The sequence below is a fragment of the Heterodontus francisci genome, chromosome 29 (assembly GCF_036365525.1).
Source record: "Heterodontus francisci isolate sHetFra1 chromosome 29, sHetFra1.hap1, whole genome shotgun sequence".
Lineage (NCBI taxonomy): Eukaryota > Metazoa > Chordata > Chondrichthyes > Heterodontiformes > Heterodontidae > Heterodontus > Heterodontus francisci.
This window is the reverse complement of record NC_090399.1, coordinates 55,899,878-55,916,713: the sequence shown is the minus strand read 5'-3', so window position 1 is coordinate 55,916,713 and position 16,836 is coordinate 55,899,878. Positions and strand designations below refer to the sequence as shown.

Here is a 16,836-nt window from a genome sequence, read left to right as displayed (position 1 = left end):
GACAAGGTGGTGGGGTAATGGAGGAGTGGACCATGGTGTCACGGAGGGAATGATCCCTTCGGAATGCTGACAGGGGAAGGGAGGGGAAGATGCGTTTGGTAGTGGCATCACGCTGGAGGTGGCAGAAATGGCGGAGGATGATCCTTTGGATATGGAGGCTGATGGGGTGGAAAGTGAGGACAAGGGGAACCCTGTCACGGTTCTGGGAGGGAGGGGAAGGGGTGAGGGGAGAGATGCGGGAAATGGGCCGGACATGGTTGAAGGCCCTGTCAACCACAGTGGTGGGTGGGGTGGGGGTGGGGGGGGGGTGGAATCCTCGGTTGAGGAAAAAGGAAGACATATCAGAAGTAAAAACAAGAAATGCTGGAACCACTCAGCAGGTCTGGCAGCATCTGTGAAAAGAGAAGCAGAGTTAACATTTCCGGTCAGTGACATATCAGAAGCGCTGTCATGGAAGGTAGCATCATCAGAGCAGATGTGTGGGAGTTGGAGAAACTGGGAGAATGGAATGGAGTCCTTACAGAAGGCAGGGTGTGAAGAAGTGTAATTGAGGTAGCTGTGGGAGTCGGTGGGCTTATAATGGATATTAGTAGACAACCTATCCCCAGAGATGGGGACAGAAAAATCGAGGAAGGGAAGTGTTGGAGATGGACCATGTAAAGGTGAGAGAAGGGTGGAAATTAGAAGCAAAGTTGATAACGTTTTCCAGTTCGGGGCAGGAGCAGGAAAAAGCAATAATACAGTCATCAATGAACCAGCCAAAGAGTTGGGGGAGGGGGCCTGAGTAGGACTGGAAGAAGGAATGTTCGACATATCCCACAAAAAGACAGGCATAACTAGGACCCATGTGGGTACCCATAGCAACACCTTTTACTTGACGGAAGTGAGTGGAGTTGAAGGAGAAGCTGTTCAATGTGAGAACAAGTTCAGCCAGGTGGAGGAGGGTGGTGGTCGATGGGGATTGGTTGGGCCTCTGTTCCAGGAAGGAGCGGAGTGCCCTCAAATCGTACCAGTGGGGGATGGAGGTGTAGAGAGATTGCACATCCATAGTGAAGAGGAGGCGGTTGGGTCCAGGAAACTGGAAATTGTCAAAATGACGTATGGTGTCAGAAGAGCCCTGGATGTAGGGGGGAAAAGACTGGACCAGCAGAGAAAAGATAGAGACAAGATAGGAAGAAATAAGTTCAGTGGGGCAGGAGCAGTCTGACACAATGGGTCTGCCAGGACAGTCCTGTTTGTGGATTTTGGGAAGGAGGTAGAAGCGGGCTGTCCGGGGTTGTGGGACTATGAGGTTTGAAGCTGTAGAAGGAAGATCTCCAGAGGAGCTGAGGTCAGTGACAGTCCTGTGGATAGTAGCTTGATGGTGGGGTCATGGTCCAGAGGGAGGTAGGAAGAAGTGTCTGAGATTTGGCGCTGAGCCTCTGCAAGGTAGAGGTCGGTACGCCACACAACAACAGCACCACCCTTGTCTGCAGGTTTGATGACCATGTCGGGGTTAGACCTGAGAGAACGGAGTGCCTCAAGTTCAGAGGGGGACAGGTTAGAGTGAGTGAGGGGTGCAGAGAAATTGAGATGTCCAATGCCTCGCCAACAGTTTTCAATGAAAAGATGATGAGCAGGTAAGAGACCAGGGGGAAGGATCCAGGTAGAGGGAGAATGCTGGAGGAGGGTAAATGAGTCTACTGATTGGAGGAAGGACTCTTGGTCAATGAAGTGAGCCCAGAGGTGGAGGTGACCGAAGAAGAGCTCAACGTCATGCCAAGTGCGAAATTCATTGAGGTGGGTATGTCAGGGGTTAAAACTGAGACCTTTGCTGAGTACAGAACGTTCAGTGTCACAGAGGGGGAGGTCAGAGGGCATAGTGAATACACGGCAAGGGGTCAGATCAGAAGGGGTGTGGTCAGAATGAAGTGAAGGGGAAGAAGTTCTGGAGGGGCATTAGTCCCCATCAGCTGCTGGAGCTTGCGTTCCTTGATACCTGAAAGGAAGAAAAAATTTTTTGTTAATGCGTCAGATGAGACAATCTGATTCTATGAGCAGTGGTGTATAAAGTATTGAGTCTCCAGTTTCTTTGTCTGTGATCAGTAGTGTTTCCAGCTCTGTGTCTCCTCTGTATGTGTCTATAAATAGGCTTGTTTCGTGTACTGCAAACACACACACACCACAGGCCAAGTCATTGAGCAGTTGTGTATCCAGTAGTGAGTCCCCTATTTTTATGTTTGTGGACAGTAGTATATCCAGTATTGAGTCTCCTGTATCTCTGTCTGTGAGCAGTGGTGTTTCCAGCAGTGAGTCACCTCTATCTTTCTCTATGAACAGACGTGCCTCCTGTAGTGGGACGCCTGTATCTGCACCTATTAACAGTTGTGTATTCAGTAGTGATTCCCCTATTCTATGTCTATGAAAAGTGGTATCTCCAGTCGTGAGTCCCTTGTACTTGTGTGTATGAACAATGATGTATCCAGTAGTGAGTCTCCTCCAACTGTTTCAGTGATCTGACGTGTGTTCAGTAGTGAGAACCCTGCATCTGTATCTATGAACAGTGTTATATCCATCAGTGAGTCTCCTGTATCTATCTGTGATGTGGTGTTTCCACCAGTGAGCACGTGTGTCCACGAACAGTGGTGTTTCCAGCTGTAGGTCCCCTTTAACTGTGTCGATGAATAGTTGTGCTTCTAGCAGTATGTCGCCTGTATCTGTGTCTATGAACAGTGGTGTTTACAGCAGTTAGTCTGCTGTATCTGTGTCTGCAATGAGTCGTGTTTGCAGCAGTGATTATAATGCAACTGTGAATATGAGCAGTGATGTTTCCAGCTGTGTATCTCCTCTATCTTTGCCTATGTTCTTTCGTGTTTCCAGCAGTGAGTCTCGTGTGTGTTTGTCTACCGATAGTGATGTATCCGTTCGTGAGTCACCTGTATCTGTGTCAATGAACAATGGTGTTTAGAGCAATGGGTCTCACGTAGCTATGCCTCGTAAGGGGTACAGATAGGATTTTTGTGGCCACAAACGTGAATCCAGGATGGTATGTTGCCTCCCTCATGCTAGGGTCAAGGATGTCACGGAGCAGCTGCAGGACATTCTGAAGGGGGAGGGTGAACAGGTAGAGGTCATGGTATACATTGGTATCAACAACATAGGTCGAAAGAGGGATGAGACCCTGCAAGAAGAATTTAGGGAGCTATGTAGCAGATTAAAAATCAGGACTTCAAAGGTTGTAATCTCTGGATTATTCCCGGCGCCACGTGCTGGTGAGTATAGGAATAAGAGGATACAGCAGATGAATGCGTGGCTGAAGAGATGATGCAGGATGGAGGGCTTTAGTTTTCTGGATCACTGGGTCTGTTTCTGGCGAAGGTGGGACCCGTGCTAGTTGGACCAGTTGCACCTGAACAGGAACGGGACCAACATCCTTGCTGGGAGATTTGCTTGTGCTGTTGGGGGGTTTAAAGTAAATTTGCAGGGGGATGGGATACAGGTACAGTAGGCGGTGATGTACAGTCAAAATAATAGAAACTGAATCAGTCTGGAAGGCAGAGCAAATATAGAACGGTTAAGGCACAAGTGCAAAATGCAGGTCTGGATTGCAGCTATTTCAATGCAAGGAATCTTACTAATAAGGCAGATAAATTGAGGGTGATGATTAGCACATGAGATTATGATATTATTGCTATCACAGAGACGTAGTTAAGGGAGGGGCAGGACTGGCAGCTCAATATTCCAGGGTATAGAATCTGCAGGCGAGAAAGGGGAGGTGGGGGGGGCGCGAGGTTGGTGGTAAAAGAGGAGGTGACATTGCACTCTTGATCAAGGAGTCAGTTACTGCAGTAAGGAGGGATGATATCTTAGAAGGTTCCTCAAATGAGGCCATATGGGTAGAACTTAGAAACAAAAAGGGGGGCAATCACTTGACTGGGAGTGTCCTATAGGTCTCCAAACAGTCAGGGAGAGATAGATGAGCAGATATGTAGGCAAATCTCAGAGAGGTGTAAAAATAATAGGGTAATAATAGTGGGGGATTTCAACTTCCCCAATATCAACTGGGATAGTAATAGTGCAAAAGGCTTAAAGGGGGTGGAATTCTTAAAATTCATACAGAAGAGCTTTTTGAGCCAGTATGCAGAAAGTCCTACAAGAGAAGGGGCAGTACTGGACCTAATCCTAGGGAATGAAGCTGGACAAGTGGTAGAAGTGTCAGTGGGGGAGCATTTCAGTGATAGTGACCATAACTCTGTAAGATTTAAGGTAGTTATGGAAAAGGACAAAGATGGACCAGAAATAAAGGTACTGAATTGGGGGAAGGCTGATTTGAATATGATAAAACAGGATCTGGCCAAAGTGGACTGGGAGCAGCTACTTGTAGGAAAGTCTACATCAGAGCAGTGGGAGGCATTTAAAGAGGAAATAGTGAGAGTTCAGAGCCAACATGTTCCTGTTAAGGTGAAGAGTAGGACCAACAGGTCCAGGGAACCCTGGATGTCAAGGGATATAGAGGATTGGATAAGGAACAAAAAGGAGGCTTACAGCAGATTCAGAGGCCTGAAAACAGCAGAGGCACTAGAGTAGGATAGAAATTGTAGGGGGGTACTTAAACAAGTAATTTGGAGAGCGAAGAGGGGACATGAAAAAACACTGGCAGGCAAGATAAAGGAAAATCCCAAGGTGTTTTCTAAGTAGATTAAGAGCAAGGGGTTAACCAGTGAAAGAGTACAGACCAAAGTGGCAATCTGTGTGTGGAGGACATAGATGAGGTTTTAAATGATTACTTTTCATCTGTGTTCACGATGAAGAAGGCAATGTCGGTGTAGAGATGAGGGAGGGGAATTGTGATATACTTGAACAAATTAGCATTGAAATGGAGAAATTATTAGCTGTTTTAGCAGACTTAAAAGTGGATAAATCCCCAGGCCCAGATAAGATGTATCCCAGGCTGTTATGTGAGGAAAGGGAGGAGATAGCAGGAGCTCTGACACAAATTTTCAAATTCTCTCTGGCCACAGAAGAGGTACCAGAGGAATGGAGGACAGCGAATTTGGTACCATTATTCAAGAAGGGTAGCAGGGATAAACCAGGTAATTACAGGCCGGTGAGTCTAACATCAGTGGTAGGGAAATTATTGGAAGAAAATCTGAGGGACAGGATTAATCTCCACTTGAGGAGGCAGGGATTAATCAGGGATAGTCAGCATGGCTTTGTCAGGGGGGAATGGTGTCTAACTAACTTGATTGAATTTTTCAAGGCGGTGAGTGGATGTGCAGATGAGGGTAAAGCAGTTGATGTAGTCTACATGGACTTCAGTACAGCTTTTGATGAGGTCCAATTTGAGATTGGTTAAGAAGATAAAAGCCCATGGGATTCAGGGCAATTTGGCAAACTGGATCCAAAATTGACTTCGTGGCAGGAGGCAGAGAGTAATGATCGAGGGTTGTTTTTCCGAGTGGAAACCTGTGACCAGTGGTGTACCACAGGGATCGGTGCTGGGCCCCTTGCTGCCTGTAGTGTACATTAATGATTTAGACATGAATATAGGAGGTGTGATCAGTAAGTTTGCAGATGACACGAAAATTGGTGGTGTCATAAATAGTGAGGAGGAAAGCCGTAGATTACAGGACGCTATAGATGGGCTGGTAAGATGGGCGGAGCAGTGGCAAATGGAATTTAATCCTGAGAAGTGTGAGGTGATGCATGTTGGGAGGACTAACAAGGCAAGGGAATATACAATGGATGGTAGGACCCTAGGAAGTACAGAGGATCAGAGGGACCTTGGTGTACTTGTCCATAGATCACTGAAGGCAGCAGCACAGGTAGATATTGTAGTTAGGAAGGCATATGGGATACGTGCCTTTATTAGCCGAGGCATAGAATATAAGAGCAGGGAGGTTATGATGGAGCTGTATAAAATGCCAGTTAAGCCACAGCAAGAATTCCGTTTACAGTTCTGGGACAGAAAAGGCTAGGGTTGTTTTTCTTAGAGCAGAGAAGGCTGAGGGGGGACATGACTGAGGTATACAAAATTATGAGGAGCATTGATAGGTCAGATAGGAAGAAACTTTTCCCCTTAGCAGAAGGGTCAATAACCAGGGAGCATAGATTTATGGTAAGTGGCAGGAGGTTTAGAGGGGACTTGAGGTGAAAAAGTTTTCAATCAGAGGGTGGTTGGAATTTGGAACGAACTACCTGAAGGGGTGGTAGAGGCAAGAACCCTCACAACATTTAAGAAGTATTTAGATGAGCACTTGAAACGCCATAGCATACACGGGTCAAGTGCTGGAAAATGGGATGAGAATAGTTAGGTGCTTGATGGCTGGCACAGACACTATGGGCCGAAGGGCCTGTTTCTGTGCTGTATCGCTCTATGACTCTATGACAGTGGTGCATCCAGCAGTGTGTATCCTCTCTGTGACTATGAACAGACATTTTTCCAGTACTGAGTCACCTGCTTCTCTGTCTGTAAACAGTCGTCTTTCCAGCAGTGAGTCTCGTAAATCAAAGCCATTTGACTAATAATCCAGAGGCTCAGGTTATTGTACTGGGGACATGGGTTCAATTCCAGCACGGCAGATGGTGAAAATGGAATTCAATTAAAAAGTCTGGAATTACAAGCTTGTCTAATGGTAATCCTGAAACCATTGTCGATTGTTGTAAAAGCCCAGCTGGTTTACTAATGCCCCTTAGGGAAGGAAATCTTTCCTTACCTGGTCTGACCTACAAGTGACTCCAGAGCCCCAGCAATGTGGTTTCCTTATCAAACCACTAAGTTGTATCAAAGCTCTATGAAAATTAAGAAAAGAGATGAAACTGGACAGACTCCACTGGAAATGACAACCTAGGCACTGGAAATGACAACTGCAAACCCAGCCCTGGCGATCCTGCATAGTCCTCCTGACCAACATCGGGGGTTGTGCTAAAATTGGGAAAGCTGACCCACAGAGTAGTCAAGCAACAGCCTGACATAGTCATACTCACGGAATCATACCTTACAGATAATCACGCAGAGAGCACCATCAAAATCCCTGGGTATGTGCTGTCCTACCAGCAGAATAGACCCACCAGAAGTGGCACTAAAATAAAAGCAAAATGCTGCGGATGCTGGAAATCTGAAATAAAAACAAGAAATGCTGGAACCACTCAGCAGGTCTGGCAGCATCTGTGGAAAGAGAAGCAGAGTTAACGTTTCAGGTCAGTGACCCTTCTTCGGAACGGTTCCGAAGAAGGGTCACTGACCCGAAACGTTAACTCTGCTTCTCTTTCCACAGATGCTGCCAGACCTGCTAAGTGGTTCCAGCATTTCTTGTTTTTACACCAGAAGTGGCGACAGACTGGTATACAGTCGGGAGGGAGTTGCCTTGGGAGTCCTCAATATTGAATGTGGACCCCATGAAATCTCATGACGTCAAGTCAAACATGGGCAAGAAAACTCCTGCTGATTACCACCAACTGCACAGCCGCCACCCCGTCTCCCCCAACCCCTGCCCCCCGGCTGCTGAATCAGTGCTTCTCCATGTTGAACATCAATTGGAGAAGACACTGAGGGTAGCAAGGACACAGAATATACTCTGGGTGGGAACTTCAATGTCCATCACCAATAGTGGTTCAGTAGCACCACTACTGACCGAGCTGGCTGATTCCTAAAGGACATGACTGCTAGACTGGGTCAGCAGCAGGTGGTGAGGGAACCAACAAGAGGGGAGAAAAAAACTACTTGACCTCGTCTCACCAATCTATTTGTCGCAGATGCAGCTGTCCGTGATAGTATTTGTAGGAGTGACCACCTTACAGTCCTTGGGAAGGTGAAGTCCCGTCTTCACATTGAGGATATCTACCATTATGCTAAATGGGAGAGACCTTGAACAGATCTAGAAACTCAAAACTGGGCATCCATGACTCGCCGTGGGCCATCAGCAGCAGCAGAAATGTATTCAACCACAACATGTAACCTCATGGCCAAATTTCCCACCACCCCCACCCCCCCTCCCCAACTCTACCATTACAAACTATTCAGGGGATCAAACTTGGTTCAATGAATAGTACAAGAAGGCATGACAGTAACAGCAACAGCAACAGGCAAACCTACAAAAATGAGGTGTCAGCTGGTGAAGGTGCAACACCGGACTCTTGCATGCCTAACAGTGGAAACAGCATGCGATAGAGAAGGATGAGCGATTCCCACAATCAATGGATCAGACCTAAGCTTTGCAGTGTTGTCATCCAGTCATAAATGGTGGTCGATGATAAAACAACGAACAGGAGGAGCAGCTGCCACAAAAACCCCTCCACAATGATGGTGTGGGAACTCGGCAGCTCAGTGCGAAAGACAAGGCTAAAGCATTTGCATCCAGCTTCATCCAGAAGTGCCAAGTGGATGGTCCATCTCAGCCTCCTCCTAAGGTCCTCGGCATCATAGATGGCAGTCAAATGCCAGTAATGACCATCTCCAACAAGGGAGATATCCAACCATCTCTCCTTGTCATTCAATAGCATTACCATCACTGAATCCCCACTATAAACATCCTTGAGGTTAACATTGACCAGGAATTGAACTGGACCAGCCACATAAGTACTGTGACGACAAAAGCAGGTCGGACTTGGTGATTCTGCAGCGAATAACTCACCTCCTGACTCCCCACATCCTGCCCATCTACAAGGCACAAGTTAGGAATGTGATGGAATACTCTCCACTTGCATGGATGAGTGCAGCTCCAACAATACACAAGAAACTCGTTACCCTCCAGAACAAAGCAGTCCTCTTGATTGACACACCATTTATCGCTTTCAATATTCACACCCTTCATCACCACGCACAGTGGCTGCAGTGTTTATCATCTACAAGATGTACTGCAGCAACTCACCAAGGATCCTTGACAGCACCTTCCAAACCAGCAACCTCTACCACCTAGAAGGACAAGGTCAGCAGGTGCGTGGGAATACCACCACCTGCACACACTCCTCCAAGCCACACATCATCCTGACTTGGAACTACATTGCTGCTCTTTTTCTGTCACTGGGTCAAAATCCAGTTGCTCCCTTCCTACCAACATTATACCACATGGACTGCAATGGTTCAAGAAGGTGGCTTACCGTCACCTTCTCAATGGCAATTGGGGATGGCTAACAAATGCTGGGTAGCTAGTGATGCCCACCTCCTGTGAAAGAATAAAAACATAATCACCTTGGAGTATGTTCTTGACACAACTGGAGTGCAGGACGTTACACAACTGGTTAACTCTTTCAGCTGGCTTTCGTTTCTGTGTAACGCCACTCCATTCAGTGTCGTGAACTCATAGGACCCAGGTTCAGTGCATACCTTGGAAACCTCTGCAGGAGACGAGGTTCCTTCGGTTGGATGTATGACCTAAACATTTCATCCCACGTATCGTCTAGACAGCTCTGTACCCGCATTTCTGTCATATATAGACGTTGTCTTCTCATGTTTGTCAAGAACCTTTTCTTGCACTTTTGGAAATTTGGACCAATGATGTCTGGGCAGTGTGGTTCTTACTCGGGGTGTTGTTCCTAGGTGTAGCATGGCATAACGTCTCAAAACCCCGATGGTGCTGAATCTGCCCTTGTACATCGGCTGCAAAACATGGACTGACCCAATACATTCGTTCCTGCCTTCTTTTGTTGTTGTTGATACATCAGAGATTTACTGAATTGTTACAATGTTCAGTTACCTGCACATTGGTCACCCTGCTACTGCTGGTCGACTCATATCCAATAGGTAGAAAACATACAGTGACTACAGAGTTCTCCTGTAACTGCACCTCAATGATATTGTGCCAATGAAATGCATAAGTGATCAATTGTACACGGATAATCTGGCCATTGCAGGTTTCACCATCAACTCTCAACAGTCGAAGGACATGTCCTTTAAAATTCTAATTGGTAATATTCTAGCACTAATCCCAATGTCATTTCCCACACTTCCACTCTCACGCCTACCCCTTTCCCCCAGAACGATTATAGGGATCTCTTTGGCCTCACCTTCCACTTCTTCTTTTGGGCGGCACAGTGGCGCAGTGGTTAGCACCGCAGCCTCACAGCTCCAGTGACCCGGGTTCAATTCTGGGTACTGCCTGTGTGGAGTTTGCAAGTTCTCTCTGTGTCTGCGTGGGTTTCCTCCGGGTGCTCCGGTTTCCTCCCACATGCCAAAGACTTGCAGGTTGATAGGTTAATTGGCCATTATAAATTGCCCCTAGTATAGGTAGGTGGTAGGGAAATATAGGGACAGGTGGGGATGTGGTAGGAATATGGGATTAGTGTAGGATTAGTATAAATGGGTGGTTGATGGTCGGCACAGACTCGGTGGGCCGAAGGGCCTGTTTCAGTGCTGTATCTCTAAACTAAACTAAACTAAACTTCCACCCCATGAGACTTTATATTCAATGGATCATCCTCCACTATTTCAACCATCTCCAGCTTGATGCCACTGCTGAACAGATATTTCCCTCGCCTCCCCTTTCAAATTTGCAAAGGGACCGTTGCCTTCGCCATACCCTGCTCCAATCCTCAATCACCATCAACAACTTCCTTCCCAATACACCTTTTGTTGCAAGGGCAGGGCATACAACATCTGCCATTAACTACTTCGCCCTCTCCATACAGGTCCCCTAACCCTCCTTTCAGGTTTAACATAAGAACATAAGAAATAGGAGCAGGAATAGGCAATTTGGCCCTTCAAGCCTGCCCGCCAATCAGATAAGATCATGGCTGATCTGTCCCAGACCTCCACTCCTCTTTTGTGCCAGCTCCTCATAGCCCTCAACTCCCCGATATTTCAAAAATCTATCCACCTCCTCTTTAAATGCTTTCACTGATCTAACCTCCACATCTCTCTGGGATATAGAATTCCAGACATTCACTACCCTCTGAGAGAAGAAATTCCTTTGCATCTCAGTTTTAACTGAGTTTCCCCTTATCCTGTAACTGTGCTCCCGAGTTCGAGATTCTCCCACTACCATCTTCTCAAAATCTACCCTGTCAAGCCCCGTCAGAATCTTGTACATTTCAATAAGATCACTCCCCGTTATTCTAATGAATAAAGGCCGAACCTGTTTAGCCGTTCTTGATAAGTCAACCCCTTCATCCCAGGAGTCAACCTGGTGAATCTCTATTGAACTAACTCCAATGCCTCGTATATTCTTTCTTAAATAGGGGGACCAACACTGTCCACAGTACTCCAGGTGCGGCCTCACCAACACCCTGGACAGTTGTAACAAGACTTCCTTATTTTTAAACTCAAACCCCTTTGCAATAAAGGCCAAAATTCCATTTGCCTTCTTAATTACTTGCTGCACCTGCTTGCTAACCTTTTGTGTTTCATGCACAAGAACACCCAGATCCCTCTGTGATGCACTTTTTTGGATCCTCTCTCCATTTATATGAACTTAATATAATTTAATTTAATTTAACATGAACTTCAAGAGAGAAAAGTCTCCTACATCGAACAAGGTTTAAGAAGAATACTGGGCCCCCAGGAAAAGCAAGACCTACCTACAATCAATGACTTTACAGGGAGCTCGAAGAACAGTAACCAAATCCATCTTCAGACATTGTCTCAAACTTTTCCACTTTATTTCTTCTGCTCTTTTCCATCTCTATCTGCATGTGTGTATCGCATATGCATGCTAGCTTGGGCACATCGCATATCCATAGGCGTTAACCGAATTAGAGTTTAAGTTTAATAAAGTTCAACCTTTTTTCTTTAAACCAAAGATAACCTGTTTGGCTAGTTTCTTTGCCTTTTAATTGGAAGTTAGTGAACAACGATTCAATAAGGAGGAGCTAAAATTACGTTGTGTTTAAAATTAAACCCTGTTATGGTAAGACCAGGTGAAGGCTAAGGGAACCCTTTCTCACCTGGTCGTAACACAAGGTATGTTCCCTTAAAGGGGAAAAGTAGGGCAAACAAATCCAGAGCTCCCTGGATGACAAAATAGGTAGAGATTAAGATAAAGAATAAAAAGTGTGCTTGTGACAGAGGCCATGTAGAAAATAATATTGAGAAGCAGGCTGAATATAGAAGGTCGAGAGGGGAAGTGAAAAAGCAAATAAGAGAAGCAAAGAGACAATATGAAAAGACTCTGGCTGCGAGCATTAAAGGAAATCCCAAAGTATTCTATTGGCATTTATGTAGCAAAAGGGTGGTAAAAGGAGGAGTGGGGCCAATTAGTGACCAGAAAGGGGTTTACACATGGAGGCAGAGGGCATAGCTGAGGTATTAAATGAATACTTTGCATCTGTCTTTACCAAAGATGAAGATGCAGTCCAGGCTGTGTGGAAAGATGACGTAAGTCAGACATTAGGTGGGCTTAAAATTGATAAAGAGGAATTATTAGAAACGCTGTCTGTACTTAAAGTGAATAAAGCACCAGGACCAGATGAGATGCATCCATGAATACTGAGGAAAGTATCCCCTTGCAGATTCCTTATGTCCTCATCACAACATGCCCTCCCACATATTTTTGTATCGTCAGCAAATTTGGATATGTTACACCGTGCCCCCTCCTCCAAGTCATTTATATAGATAGTAAATAATTGAGGACCTAGGACTTATCCTTGTGACACTCAATGCATGCTCGAAGAACAGCAGCTCATCTTTCTATAAGGCAATTATAGTGTCATAGAATGGTTACAGCACAGAAGGAGGCCATTCAGCCCATCGTGTCTGTGCCATCTCTCTGCAAGAGCAACTCACCTAATTCCACTGCCCCGCTTTTTCGCTGTGGTCCTGCATTTTCTTTTTCTTTTCAGATAATTAACCTTCCAGACTCAACACTGAGTTCAACAATTTCAGACTAGAATCTCTGCCCCTATTTTGTTTCCTTTTTCTTCGCAGGTTTTGCATTTCCCAACTTTTTTCCCCCTTACATTGCTTTCAGTTGTTCATCGTTGTGCCATTTACATCCTGTCTGGACACATTTTTTTTCCCCTTTAGGAGCCGCATTATTACTCCATTTGGCCTTGCACCATCAACCCTTCTGTCATTTAATCTCTCCAGTTTATCACAGATCTTACCTTTTTTTGTTTTACCAACCCTCCTCACTTTCACTTGCTTAAAACTTATTACATGTCTAACTTTTCCCAATTCTGATGTAGGTTATCGATCTGAAACGTTAACTCTGTTTCTCTCTCCACAGATGCTGCCTGACCTGAAGAGTATCTCTAGCATTGTAAGTTTCTGTTTCATATTTTTAGCATGCACACTACTTTGCTTCTTATGCCATTCCTGCTGACCAAAGCAACTTCCCATTGGCTTTCATTCTGTCTCTCCGATGGTTATACAGACTGATGTTATCTACCAACACTTGGAGTTTACAGTGGTGTCTCAGAGTCTTTCGAATCCTCCTTAGCTGGAATTTTCCAGAGTGTTTGCAGAAACATTTTGAGATTTGGCCAAGTTTCCCAGTATGATTTTGTGTTTTCACGGTGGAGGACATTAGTACCATCCCAATAGTAACAGGTAATGCAGAGGTTATAGAAAGGGGGGAACTTAGAAAAATCATCATCACTGGGGAAAAAGTACAGAGCAAACTATTGAGATTGAAGGTAGACAAGTCCCCAGGGCCTGATGGCCTACATCCTAGAGTCTTAAAGGAAGCAGCAGCGGAGATAGTGGATCCATTGTTTATAATATTCCAAAATTCCCTGGATGCGGTAAAGGTTCCCGTGGATTGGAAAAATGTTAATATAACGCCCTTATTCAAAAGGGAAGGAGGTAGAAAGTAGGAAACTATAGACCAGTTAGTTTAACATCTATCATCAGGAAATTGTTTGTATCCATTATTAAGGAAGTAATAATAGGACAGTTAGAAAGTCAAAACGCAATCCATCAGAATCAGCATGGTTTTATGAAGGGTAAATCGTGTTTGACTAATTTGCTAGAGTTCTTCGAAGCTGTAACAAGCAAAGTGGAGAATGGGGATCCTGTAGATGTAGTATATCTGGACTTCCAGAAGGCATTTGACAAGGTGCCGCACAAAAGGTTAATACACAGGGTAAGATCACTTGGGGTTAGGGGCAATTTATTAGCTTGGATAGAGAATTGGCTAACCAACAGAAAACAGGGAAAACACTCTGGTAAGGTCTTGTATGATAATGTACACTATGAGCTTGTGCCTGTCGTCCTGAATATAACATGGACCCAAGTGCCGGAATGGTGTCCAACCCAGATTAAGAGTTTGTACACCTGATTAACCCAAATATTATTGGAACGAGAGGTAGGGGATGATAAGAAGTCAGAACCTGAAATCAGAAGCCGAAGGAAGACAGGTTTAATCAATGATGTGGCAACAGTTTATGGGACTGGAATGTCCACTGTTAACACCCTCGATTTATAAAGCTTGGATAGTAAACTCAGAATCTGGACCCAGAAAGTTAAGCAAGTACTACGTGAGCTGAATGATAATGATAAGCGAGATCAGGCTGAAATCCAAATAGTTAAATATTGGTGAAGCAGGTCAAAGCTATTAACCAAATTATTAAAGGAAAATTGGACGACGATACCAGACAGCAAAATAGAATTCTGTGTAGTATCTATGGCAGTTGGATGTTAGAACAGCTACGGGAAAACCTTGAGCAAGCAAAGAAAAGAACGGTTCCCTCTTGGATAAGTGACGAGCAATTAAAAAACTTGACCAATAGGGAAATGCACCCTGGGATATCAGGCTGTCCGCTTCGACAGCTGACCAGAGTATGGTTCAATAAGAATTGTGGAAGAACCACGAGCATGGCTTTCGGCATGGTGTTAGGACTCCCAAAAGTCCCTAAGGGTGAGATAGGACTAAACGTCTCTCAGGTAGAAAATATAGGCATCATTAAACAAGGAATCTGGATAAGTTATAAGGATGTCCTGCCTAATGCTGTGGAGAAAGAAGGGAAAATGGTGGGTACCACACTGGCCAAAAGCCACCAAACAGACAAGGCAGTTGTCTGCCCCTACCCCATATACCTCAGTGAGCAAGCCCTATGTGGATTCAGAATAGGCAGAGATCTAAATCGGACCCTGGAAGCTACAGCCTTCAACATTGACATTACACGGGTTGCTTATAAGGGAAAAGGGGAGTATTGTGTTCCCACCTCATTAAAGGAATACCAATATGGCATCCAGACTTGTCCGATTACTGACACCACCCTTTGCTTTAAATTCCAAATACCAGCCCAGGATAGGCCAAATTAACCTGATTGACATACATAAGAGGGAAGAAACTATGATTAATATCACAGAAGAAATTAAACAGAGTTTAGGAGGGTATTTTGAAAAATACGAAACTAACATTAGACTTTTACCTGAGGACTTGCAATGGATCAAGAAACAGTTAGCTAAAATCCACCAGACATTTGTCAAAGTCATTCAGAAAGCCGAGGGAACCAGGCGAAAGATTGAAATGATTAGAGTAACCAACTGGTGGGATGACATTTTGAATTGGGATACCAACATACAGATACATCCGTGGATAAGAATTGTTTCATACATTGTGATTATTGGTATGATTATGATTTTGACGTATCAAATGGGTACTCTGATTATGTTTAAACGTTGGAAAGTTGAAATAGAAGGAAGTTGGAAATGGACTGGTATGTGCGAAAACATGAGCGAATGATAGATATAACTAAATGTAACACGGCCTGGACTTGAATATCTGCTGTCATGAGGTGGGGTATGATCAGGGCTCCTTTAAGATCCAATTCGCTAACGCTTAATGGACCAAAGGGGGAACTGTAGCTGGATGGCTAACAGCTAAGTACCTGCAAAGCATGAAGGGAAAAATAGCCAGCCTTACACAAGGACAAGGACTGTGAAACAGCTGCAGTTGCAATTTAACCAACCCAGCTTGCTGAATAGGCAGCGTGTGATAAGTTGTATGAGACTGCTGCGGTTGGAAAGGTTGCTAGGCAAGGATAGATAAGAAGAACAAGGCCAGCAGTTATATTTTGTCTTGCAACTAGTAGCTAAGCAAACGGATGACTCTAAGTCATGGGTGTACGTGACTAAGGACATTCTCGATGCTGGGAGCAACTGAATAAAAAGGGGAGGCTAGGAGCCTCGGCAGCAAAGACCTGCAGGAACAACCATTGTGGAAGGGAACCCTGAGTCCGGGATTCAGCGAAAAGAACCCATCGGGAGGGAGATTGATCACCTCGTCTCGCAACGGGTATTATTTAACTCCACGCTGTGAGTCTTGTGATTTATTGTAACAAGTAACAAGTAGTTTAACAAGTGAAACAACGAGTAGCTTAATAAGTGATCTAAGTATCAATAAAAGTGTTTATATGAAGTATCTCGTGTAGGTGTCTTTTGTCTGCCACGTCAGTTGACGCCCTAGTTTGAGGGTCAACACAGGAAAACATTGTATATATAGCAAACCGCACTCTCTCTTTGGCCTCCTTGTCTCGAGAGACAATGGGTAAGGGCCTGGAGGTGATCAGTGGTTTGTGAAGCAGTGCCTGGAGTGGCTATAAAGGCCAATTCTAGAGTGACAGACTCTTCCACAGGTGTTACAGATAAAATTGGTTGTCGGGGCTGTTACACAGTTGGCTCTCCCCTTGCGCTTCTGTCTTTTTTCCTGCCAATAGCTAAGTCTCTTCGATTCACCACACTTTAGCCCCGCCTTTATGACTGCCCGCCAGCTCTGGCGAACGCTGGCAACTGACTCCCACGACTTGTGATCAATGTCACACGATTTCATGTTGCGTTTGCAGACGTCTTTGAAGCGGAGACATGGACGGCCGGTGGGTCTGATACCAGTGGCGAGCTCGCTGTACAATGTGTCTTTGGGGATCCTGCCATCTTCCATGCGGCTCACATGGCCAAGCCATCTCAGGCGCCGCTGGCTC

At 45.1% G+C, this 16,836-nt stretch overlaps 1 protein-coding gene across 1 annotated transcript in view; it reads right to left on the bottom strand.

The window, feature by feature from the left end:
• The window catches only part of LOC137346329 (uncharacterized), a 538,211-nt gene that overhangs the window by 490,400 nt on the left and 30,975 nt on the right, over positions 1-16,836 (bottom strand). The window lies entirely within an intron of this gene.